The 11,151-nt window shown below is 48.9% G+C and overlaps 1 protein-coding gene across 1 annotated transcript in view; it reads right to left on the minus strand.

Moving 5' to 3' along the window:
* LOC127629139 (zinc finger protein 512B-like) overlaps window positions 1-10,564 on the minus strand; it is a 112,825-nt gene extending 102,261 nt beyond the window's left edge. Inside the window, exon 1 of the mRNA XM_052106221.1 lies at window positions 9,719-10,564. The gene's annotated coding sequence lies outside the window, so the exon portion shown is untranslated. The remainder of the gene's footprint in view (window positions 1-9,718) is intronic.
* Between the last annotated feature and the right edge of the window lie 587 nt (window positions 10,565-11,151).

An 11,151-nucleotide genomic window follows, 5' to 3' on the forward strand; every position in this document is an offset into this window, starting at 1 on the left:
GGTGATTTCTCTTTTGAAGCTCGAAAAATCACAGACAGTCAGCATAAACGTAATTGATACTCCAGCTGTTAAAGTAATGTCTTCTAAAGTGACACGATCACTTTTGGTGCAAAAAAATAACAACATTTAAGTACTTTTTAACTATAATCAAATGCTTCATGAGAGGGTGGAGCCCAAGCGGTCTCTCATGTGATGTACTCAAGTTGCCATGATGCCGACATAATCTCACATTCTCCACTTGGCTGAGACATCCAAGATAAGCACACAAATGCACCATTGTGAGAAAAGAAACAGAGAAATACAGAACTAAACCAAAACCAACCAAGCTACTGTACAGTGTTCCTCCTTCTCACTTGTAAACAGCACTGCTCTTCCAGCTGTGATGCATGCGCACCAGTTTGCCCGTTTTTAAAATGCCAATGCAATTATGTCACATGTGCATACCGCTGCTGACCAGAAGCATGATTTAGAGGTAAAAAGTACTTAAATGTTTTAGTACTTAAATAATATATTTATCTTTTTCACACCAAAAGCAAATTAATTTAACTGCTGGAGTTGTATCGATGATGTTTATGCTGACTGTCTGTGATTTTTGGAGCTTCAAAAGAGAAATCACCATTTACTTGCATTTTAAGGACCTACTGAGCTGAGAATTATTTTTATTTTTTTTTTCAAATGTGTTCTGCTGAAGAAAGAAAGCCATACACACCTGGGATACCATGAGGATGAGTAAATAATGAGAGAATTTTCATTTTTGGGTGAACTATCCCTTTAATTAACATATTTTGTCCAGTGAATTGCATAAGGATGTCTTGGTATCAGTGGCACAAATACATTTCTGGTGAATGAGATTTCAGAGGGTTTACTCTGGCAGCAAAGGATGATCAATTGTACTATTTTTGTATAAAGCTAATTAAAATGGCTAAAGACTAACCTTAACCACTATAAAAACATTTTTATATTTTTAGAATAAAAACAAAACATTCCCCTTCTGTCGCTCTCTCCACGTTGTGTCGGAGAAGCGACACTAGGGGTCTCTCTTGAGCACCGATATCCACCTCTGATCTATGAAAAAAGGCCAATGAGAGTTGGCAGCCGGTATTTGCATGTCCCGCCCCCGGACATACGGGTATTTAAGCGGCGCAAATACGGGAGTTCATTCAGAAAATTTCTTCGGAGCCGATGGTCTGTTTGCAGTCTGCTGCGAGAATACACACCCTGAACTCCTGTATCTCTGACGATCTGCTTGCTGTTGGATTTGATGGCGCACAACAGCGGCTTTCTCCTACTTTGCACGGCGTGCATTGTTGCCCCTGAGCGCTTCGACAGCGCAGACACACACACACACACACTGTGTATTAAAAGAGCAATTTCCTTTAAAAGAGTAAATTCCTCTAAAAGAGCAAACACAGCGGCGTTGAACGTCCTTTTAAGGACGCGTCTTTTTCAAGATGCCCTTCCGCCCCTGTGTCGTTCCTGGATGCGGTAGAAGCCTCTCCGCTTCAGACGGCCACAGGCGCTGTCTCGTGTGTTTGGGCCGCGATCACACCGAGGTGGCGTTTGTGGATGGTTCATGTTCTCACTGCGAGAAAATGACCATGACCACGTTGCGGTCGCGGCTTGCTTTCAACAGAAAGCAAGCCACCCCAGCTGCACCACGCATTGCTCCTTCTTCCCACGGGATTGAGGACGATGCGGTTGGCGCTGGGGGCGATTTGGGGGCGGCAGCGGGTGCAGTTTCGCCGGGTAGCCCCCCGCGAACCTCCCGTTCCCCGACACGCTCGCTGGTCCCCGTCCAAGCTCGTGGCGATAGCGGCTCGCCTCCCGGCCTGGCTGTCTATCCTCCCAAGCCCGAAGCAGATGAGCTCGCCGCTGCATCGGAGAGTGTGATGTCTGATGCCGAGGACTCCCCTGGACTGCCGCCTTCGGGCCAGCAGGCCCAGGCTGAGGCCGATGCTCAGATGTCTGACATGCTTTCCCGGGCCGCCGTGAGCGTGGGGTTAGATTCGAACCCTCTATCCTCCCCACAGCCTTCACGGTTGGATGACTGGTTCCTGGGGGCAGCGCCCGTTCGCGGCCTCGCATCCCCCCGGTCCCGTTTTTCCCGGAGGTGCATGACGAGCTGGCGTCTACGGGAGAGCCCGCTCTCCGCTCGTCTAGGTGCCACCCGCTCCACTCTCACCACCCTCGACGGCGGAGAGCGCCACGGATACGGGCGCGATTCCCCAGGTCGATAGGGCAGTTGCGTACCATCTATGCCCCGGTAGCCCTACCTCCTGGCGTGGCCGCCCCGTACTCCCATCCAAGCCCTGTAGGACAACATCCTCGCTCAACGCGAAGGCCAACAGTGCGGCTGGACGTGCTGCCTCCGCCCTGCATGCGATGGCCCTCCTGCAAGTCCACCAGGCCAAAGCACTCAGAAGCATGCACGGGGGTGGACCTGATCCTGATGTGCTGCAGGAACTGCGCTCAGCGACCGACCTTGCCCTGAGAGCGACGAAGGCCACAGCGCAGGCACTCGGACATGCGATGGCCACCCTAGCGTACGCCCCCTGTCTCACGAACCCCCTCTAGGCCCCGGAAGGCTCCCAAGCGTTCCTGAGACAGTCGACCCAGAGCCAAAGACGTTAGCTCCTGAGGTGGTAAGACCGCTCCGTCCCCCGGTGGAGGGCCGGGTGGAGAATCCTTCGTTTTTTCATTTGCCCTGACGGGGGCTGTGGTACCCACATTCTCAATAAAAGAGCTATTTCCTTTGCCTCTGGGTCACCTGGCCCACAAATGCCATTCTCACAGCAATGTGCTTTCAGATTACGACAGTCCCGGTACACGGACGCGGCGATCCCGCCTTCCGCCTGCCCACGACTGTCCCCCGGCCGGCCGGTTCAGACGAGTCCAGAGGACGCCGACATCAGACCTCCTCCTCAGTCACGAACCCGCCCCCTGCCGGGCGCGCGGAGCAAGGTAAGTGCTTTGAGTCTATTCTCAGCACCTCAGCCTCAGGCCGCAATGAAGCCGCCCGACGCTGCATTACCTGTTTCGCCCCGCTGCGAGGCCCCGACGGGTACGTCCAAAATACTCGTCCCTTTGGTGCCCCTAGCGCAGAGCTGGGAAGCGTGGCTTTCACTTCCCAACGCATCACGCTGGCTGCACCGGACCATTCGACTCGGTTACGCAATTCAGTTTGCCCGGCTCCCGCCCCCCTTCAGGGGTGTCCGCTTTTCCACAGTACACGGCGAGCATGCCAGTTCCCTGCGCACGGAAATCACGACCCTCTTAGCCAAGGGCGCGGTAGAGCCCGTCCCTCCAACCGAAATGAGGAAGGGTTTCTACAGCCCTTACTTCATTGTACCCAAGAAAGGCGGCGGCTTACGACCAATCCTGGACCTGCGAATTTTCAATCGGACCTTGTTAAAACTCCCGTTCAAAATGCTCACGCAGAGAAATATTCTGGCTGGCATTCAGCATCTAGATTGGTTCGCAGCGGTAGACCTGAAGGACGCGTACTTCCACGTCTCAATTCTGCCATGACACCGACCATTCTTACGGTTCGCGTTCGACGGTCAGGCGTTTCAGTACAAAGTCCTCCCCTTCGGCCTGTCTCTGTCCCCTCGCGTCTTCACGAAGGTCGCAGAGGCGGCTCTTGCCCCGCTACGAGTAGCCGGTATCCGCATTTTCAACTACCTCGACGACTGGCTCATCCTAGCACACTCTCGAGAGTTACTATGCACACACAGAGACCAGGTGCTCCGGCACCTCAGCCGCTTGGGGCTTCAGGTCAACTGGGAAAAGAGCAAGCTCACTCCGGTTCAGAGCATCTCTTTTCTCGGGTTGGAGTTAGACTCAGTCTCAATGACAGCACGTCTCACGAGCGAGCGTGCTCAGTCGGTGCTGGACTGCCTCGCTTCCTTCAAGCCAGGCACAGTGGTCCCTCTAAAACTTTTCCAGAGGCTCCTGGGGCATATGGCGTCCTCCACGGCGGTAGCGCCGCTGGGGTTGATGCATATGAGACCACTCCAGCACTGGCTCCAGACTCGAGTCCCGAGACAAGCATGGCACCACGGCACGCATCGGGTAAGGATCACCCCCGCCTGCCTCAAAACACTCCGACCCTGGACAGACCTCTGCTTTTTACGGGCAGGAGTGCCCCTGCAGCAGGTGTCCCGACGCATCCTGGTCACAACCGACACCTCCCGGTCCGGGTGGGGTGCCGTGTGCAGCAGGCATGCAGCAGCGGGCCGTTGGAAAGGGGCCCCGCTGCGTTGGCACATCAATTGCTTGGAGTTGCTGACCGTCCTTCTTGCTCTCAGGAAGTTCCTCCCGTTAGTTCGAGACAAACGTCCTCGTCAGATCGGACAGCACCACGGTGGTGGCGTACATAAATCGCCAAGGCGGCGTACGCTCCCGCCACATGTCACAACTCGCCCGCCGTCTCCTCCTATGGGGAACTCAAGTCGCTGCGTGCCACTCACATCCCCGGCAAGATCAACGTCGTAGCGGACGCGCTATCACGACAACGCCTGCCCGGTGGGGAGTGGAGGCTTCACCCCCAGTCGGTCCAGCTGATTTGGGAACGGTTTGGCAAGGCCCAGGTAGACCTGTTTGCCTTCCAGGAAACCTCCCACTGCCCGCTCTGGTACGCCCTAACAGAGGCTCCCCTCGGGACAGACACGCTGGCACACAGCTGGCCCTCGGGGCTGCGCAAGTATGCATTTCCCCCAGTGAGCCTTCTTGCACTGGTGCTGTGCAAGGTCAGGGAGGACAAGGAGCAAGTCACGTTAGTGGTCCCCTACTGGCCCACTCGGACTTGGTTCTCGGAACTCAGGCTTCTCGCGACAGCTCCTCCCTGGCGAATTCCCCTGAGAAAGGACCTCCTCTCTCAGGGACGGGGCACGCTCTGGCACCCGCGCCCAGACCTCTGGAACCTTCACGTCTGGTCCCTGGATGGGATGCGGAAGAGCTAGCCGGCTTACCGGCGTCCGTTGTGAATACAATCAACCAAGCCAGAGCCCCCTCTACCAGGCACCTTTATGCCCTAAAGTGGCATTTGTTCGCAGATTGGTGTTCTTCCCGAACTGAAGACCCGCAGAGATGCGCGATCGAGTCAGTGCTCCTGTTCCTACAGGAGAGGCTGGACAGGAGGCTGTCCCCGTCCACCCTCAAGGTGTATGTTGCCGCCATTGCCGCCCACCACGATCCTGTAGACGGCAAGTCTTTGGGTAAGCACGACCTGATCCTCAGGTTCCTGAGAGGCGCCCGGAGGTTGAATCCCTCCCGGCCAGTCCTAGTTCCCTCCTGGGATCTCTCAGTAGTCTTGGCAGGACTCCAGAGACCTCCCTTCGAGCCGCTTGTATCAATTGGACTCAGGGCCCTCTCTCTTAAGACGGCCCTGCTGATCGTGCTCGCCTCTATCAAGAGGGGTGGGGACCTGCAAGCGTTCTCTGTCAGCGACACTTGCCTGGAGTTCGGTCCGGCAGATACATCTGTGATCCTAAGACCGCGACCGGGCTATGTGCCCAAGGTTCCTACCACACCCTTCCGAGATCAGGTAGTGAACCTGCAAGCGCTACCCCGGGAGGAGGCAGACCCAGCCCTTTCGTTGCTATGTCCAGTGCACGCCCTGCGCATTTACCTGGACCGCACACAGAGCACCAGACGCTCTGAGCAGCTCTTTGTCTGCTTTGGGGGATGGCAGAAAGGGAATGCCGTCTCCAAACAGAGGCTCGCCCACTGGGTTGTCGATGCCATCACACTGGCTTATCACACCCAGGCCGTGCCCCTACCCTTGCGGGTCCGAGCTCACTCAACAAGGGGTGTTGCGTCCTCGTGGGCACTGGCCAAGGGCACCTCCCTAGCAGACATCTGTAGAGCCGCGGGTTGGGCAACACCCAACACCTTCGCAAGGTTTTACAACCTCCGCGTTGAGTCGGTTGCTTCTCGTGTTTTCTCAGGTCCAAGCCCGTAGAACTCGGTAACACGTAGACCGACCGGCCGGGTGGATCGCTTGCGCCCAGCGCCCTTTTCCTGACGTCAAGGTAAAGTAGTGCGCCTTCTTCCCAGGGCGCCCCACTCCGAGTCGGGACCCTGGTCGATTCCTCCCCAGCCCTCCGGGTCCATGGTTCAGCGGAGGAACTCGCCGACCCAAGCCACTGCGGGTACCCTGATGGCTACCCTGTACTGGAATAGGTGCTCCACAGGTAAGGCCTCCTGCTCGGACTCCCCCTGTGTGTAATTCCATGGTTCTGTCCCCTTACGATCGGACCCCCGTGTCTCCCTTAGGCAGTTACAGCTGCCCCGGTCGCCGTGCTGTAGCAACTCCCCCCTTTCGAGGCTGGATCTACCACCGCACCATACTTTCCACACGAGCCCTAAGATGGCCGTGTGACGTGTCTACCACTTTTCCTCCCCAAGAAAAAGGGCAGGTGTGGTCCGCAGGGTCTGGGTAAGACCCCCTTCCCTATATGCGTGTAAGGGCCCCGGCCGTGATTGCTCTATGCGAGAAACATAGAGAGAAAAGAGGCCCAGCCAGGCTGGCCCGTTCCCATGTTGGCAAACATAGCCTTGTTCCCCTCCCAGGGTAACTAGAAGGATTCCGATGTTCTTATGGGGCATTGGGGAAGGGTACGTGCAGCCAGGTACAGACGATGTGCGGCACTGGATTAAATCCCTGCCCGCCTCTGTATCGGCGGTTCACGTACACGGTTCAGCGCATGGCAAGATTGGAATGGGTCCCCTAGTGTCGCTTCTCCGACACAACGTGGAGAGAGCGACAGAAGGGGAACGTTTGGTTACGTATGTAACCTCCGTTCCCCGAGGGAGGGAACGACACGTTGTGTCTTTCCTCCGCCATGTCGCTGAACCGAGCCACTGTTGTGGCCGGACCATTTCCGGCTCCTCAGAAAAATCCTGAATGAACTCCCGTATTTGCGCCGCTTAAATACCCGTATGTCCGGGGGCGGGACATGCAAATACCAGCTGCCAACTCTCATTGGCCTTTTTTCATAGATCAGAGGTGGATATCGCCGCTCAAGAGAGACCCCTAGTGTCGCTTCTCCGACACAACGTGTCGTTCCCTCCCTCGGGGAACGGAGGTTACATACGTAACCAAACGTTACTTTCTTTGTTTATGAATAGTATTTTTCAAATAATGTTGTCAGACTTAGCTCACTTTGAGACAACTTTGTTCAAAACAAGCTTCTGCAAGGATGTGTACACATACACACATGTATATACAAACACAGAGATTTTGAGTTTTTAAATTGTATGAGAGGAATGTACATGCTCTTTGCCCTCATATTACTAGTTCCTGTCTGTATAACTAAGGATATGTGTGCAAATACATTTTAGATAGTAGTATCAGCAGTATCAAATGCAGCAAGAAGTAACAGGCCTTGCCTTTTCATTACTAAGCAAAACAAACCACTGGTAATGCTCACGGTTACATTTCACCATGCTTTTAAACCACAAAATGGGATTTCTTAACACAGGACCAAAGAAATGCTTTGTCCTGTGGCCCAGTGAGTCAATGCCAGCGATACCAGTGACCCTCCCATCACCTAACCCACATAGAACAAAGATAGATCTATAAGTGCGGAATCTCATTAAACCAAATTATTTATGGCCCAGGGAGTGAAGTTCATTTGTGAGACAGAAGCTGGTTCCAAAAAGGAAAAGTGCAATATGATAATAAGAAATACAGAAGGTACTAAGTGCCATGGTATTTAGGGAATTAATCACAAACACATCAAGACTTTTGAGAGGCTGTGAATGGAGTGTGCATTTACAAACAGAGAGACACACATAGGTCATTCCTATTGTGCAGTACCTTTTCAACTCTTTCACTTGAATTGTAATTTAAAAGAGTAGTTCAACCAAAACTGAAAGTTCTTCACATAATTTACTTCTCCAGCCAGGAACTACACAAAGGTGAGTACAATTTTTTATTTTTGGTTGAACTACTACTTAAAGAACATAATTCTTACATGGGGATACCACATTTTCAGAAATATGCTCAGGTCAAGCTCATAAACTTAAACTTCATTAATTATAACTTGTTTATTTCCACAATGCCAGGAAAATTAGCAAGACATCTAATAGGGTGTAATCTAATAGGAAATTCAGAAAAATAAACAGCTAAGATTAAATAATGTGAGCAACGTGAGGGACTGAGAGCAAATATGAGTTAGCTTCAAGTTTAAAATCTGATATTATAATATTGATTTCTATCTTTTAATTAAACAGGATGGAATATTTTAATAGTGAGACAAACCAACTAATACAACAAAACATGACAGAATTCAATAATTGCATTGCTAAAACTTGCTACGCACCAAAAACGATCCCACTTATTAGAGGATGATGCCAGTATTTGCTTTTGCTAGTTAAATAACACTACAAAAGACTAAAAGGATGGAAAGTGACATAGAAGCAAAACTAAACAGCTGAAATATTCCTATCAGGAATATTCAGGGTTCAATACCAGTTAAGCTCAGTCGACAGCATTTCTGACATTATGTTGATTACCAATAAATTCATTTCGATTTGTCGCTTGTTACTGGGTTACAGTGAGACACTTAAAATGGAAGTGAATGGGGGTCAATCCGTAAATATTAAAGTCTCACTGTTAAAATTATAGCTACAAGACAAAAGCAATATGCGCATTCACGTCATTTTAGTATGAAACAATTGCTTACTAATCTTTTCTGTGTAAAGTTAGATCCAATTTTTTAACTCTGTTGCCATGAATACGTAAAATGTAAACTCTAAAATGACCATAAAAATTATGATTTAAACATCTTTACAGCTCAGTTTTAATTGAAGTTATAAGCTGCACATTTCTGCCTTTAAACCCTCCAAAAATTGGCCAAACTCATTTCAATTTTAAGTGCCTCACTGTAACCTCGATTTTTATTTATTTATTTATTTATTTTAAAGAAATTATTAAATTTGTGGTAATCAACATTATGAGATAAAAGAAAACTATTTTGATATCCTTATTTTTTTTTTCCATCTATGCATTCATAAAGTTTTTTTTTTTTTCCACAGAGTTTTTATCTGATATATAAAGACATCCTGTATATGATGTTATTAAACAGGTTGGAATGTTTTAGACTGAATTTGAGACAAAACAACTTAATACTACAACACATCACATAATTTAATAAAATCCATAGCTAATACTCACCAAAAAATGTATGTCACTTGCTGGATGATTGTGTCATTAATGTACTGGCTTTTGTTAGATAAAGTAATATACTGTAACAAAAGACTAACAGGATGAAATGACACATTAGCTGAAGAAACAGCTGAAATAATCCATAATAGCAATACATACAATTGCCAGGTTTTTTTTAGAAGTTAGTAGTGCATGGCACCTGGAGACATGGCCAAATTGTGATTCCACAAAACTAACATGAGTTCCTGATATCATAAAGAGTTTAAGATGTAATCCAGTATATTAAGACATAAATAATGGGGGACAATGTACTACTGCAACTGCACAGTAGAAATGACCAAACGTGATTAAACAGTGTATGAGTTTGTGTAACGTCTGACAGTTCATACATACACATCATATCACATTTATAATTCATTCTCAAATCAGTATTTTTACACCCGTTATGCATAAAACACTAATGCTTTGCAAAGCAAAAGCAAACTTCTGCCTTTATTGACACTATTGACAGATTCCGATATACGGATTGTCGAAGGCCACACCTACCTGTAAAGCCCAATCCACCCGAAACAAGCGGGTGAGCGGGGTCACCCACGTGGGGTCGGGCTGAAGCCTTTTACTCTCGCGTCGTGCCACGCGACTTTACATGGCAAACACACCTGCGGCTCGGGGGGGTCGTTCGCGTCCGACGCGTCACGGTCGGTAGCCACCCTCACAGCCCCAGCTGCGTGTATCCGCGGAGGCAGATGATGGAGGAGGAGGAAGAAAAGAAGAGAGAAAGCTGATGCACACAAGCCGAACACTTTCACCTTGTTTGCAGACTCCAGTCGGTGCTCCGCTTCATTAGTATGTTATTCACGCGCTCTCTCTTTAACCTCTCATTAAAAGCCAACTCAAAAGCACGCGCACAAAAAATACGCAGAAAAAAATAAGAATAATAAAGAAAATACAAGAAGCTTTCATAGGCAGTGAAGCAAAATGGCGACTTTAATACGAAGGAGGAGTAAAAAAAATCCTTGCGCTGTTGCTAAAGGAGGCACAGGAACACGTTTAGTGCAGTAATCTCCTGGAAGAAGTGCACGCGATTGAAAGCGGAGGGAAAGGAACAGCGTCGCGCAGTTTCGGCGCAGCCCCTCGATTCCTTTCCTTACCTCGGGATTATGCCGTGTCTTTTTTTTGTGAAACGGATATTATCTCCGCGGCTGTGTACAGTAACAGTATGGGTGCTGGGTCATGCGCGGATCCGCTGCTGCCTTTGACAGTTGTAACTACAGTCGGCAGGAAACTTGCAAACTCTCGAGTTATTATTAATGATGATTCCTTTTGATTTCAGGCCAATCATGTTGGTATTTCTGAATAATAAAGCATCTGCCTGAATGGAACCGTTTGAAGCGACTCGACGTCATGCCGCTCGGTTATGACGACAAGACTTCGGCTGCAATGTAGCATTCTGCCCGTCTTTACGCAATCCGCGTTCTGAATATTATGACGTAGTTCATGTGACATAATTTTTATTTTTACGAAAAATGAAAAAAAAAAATAAATAATAATAATCTGGTGTTGCCCACAGTGATAAAGCATATACAACTAGCCTACATTTTATTTCTGTAATTCTATAATTTATCGTGTTGCGCAACTAATTTTTTGAGAACAAGTTTGAATGATACAATAAGAATTTTGTTTCATATAAGAATTGAAGCAATTACAGAATTTTTAAATGACGTCTTTAATATTCAGTTAGTTCTGTTAGTAGCTACTCTACTCATTGACTATGGGCTTGCAGTGTAATATATTATAATGAGTTATATGTATATAGCCTATTCCTAAATATCAATGGTATTAAATTGAAGGGGGGGGGGGGCTTTTTAATCCATAGTATTGTGTTATATCACTTAGAGGAAATTCTGATTTAAAAATGAGGTCCCACTTTCTGTGCGTAGCCTAAACTATGAGGCTCTTGATAATGACCTCATAGACAC

Source organism: Xyrauchen texanus, chromosome 35, assembly GCF_025860055.1.
Source record: "Xyrauchen texanus isolate HMW12.3.18 chromosome 35, RBS_HiC_50CHRs, whole genome shotgun sequence".
Lineage (NCBI taxonomy): Eukaryota > Metazoa > Chordata > Actinopteri > Cypriniformes > Catostomidae > Xyrauchen > Xyrauchen texanus.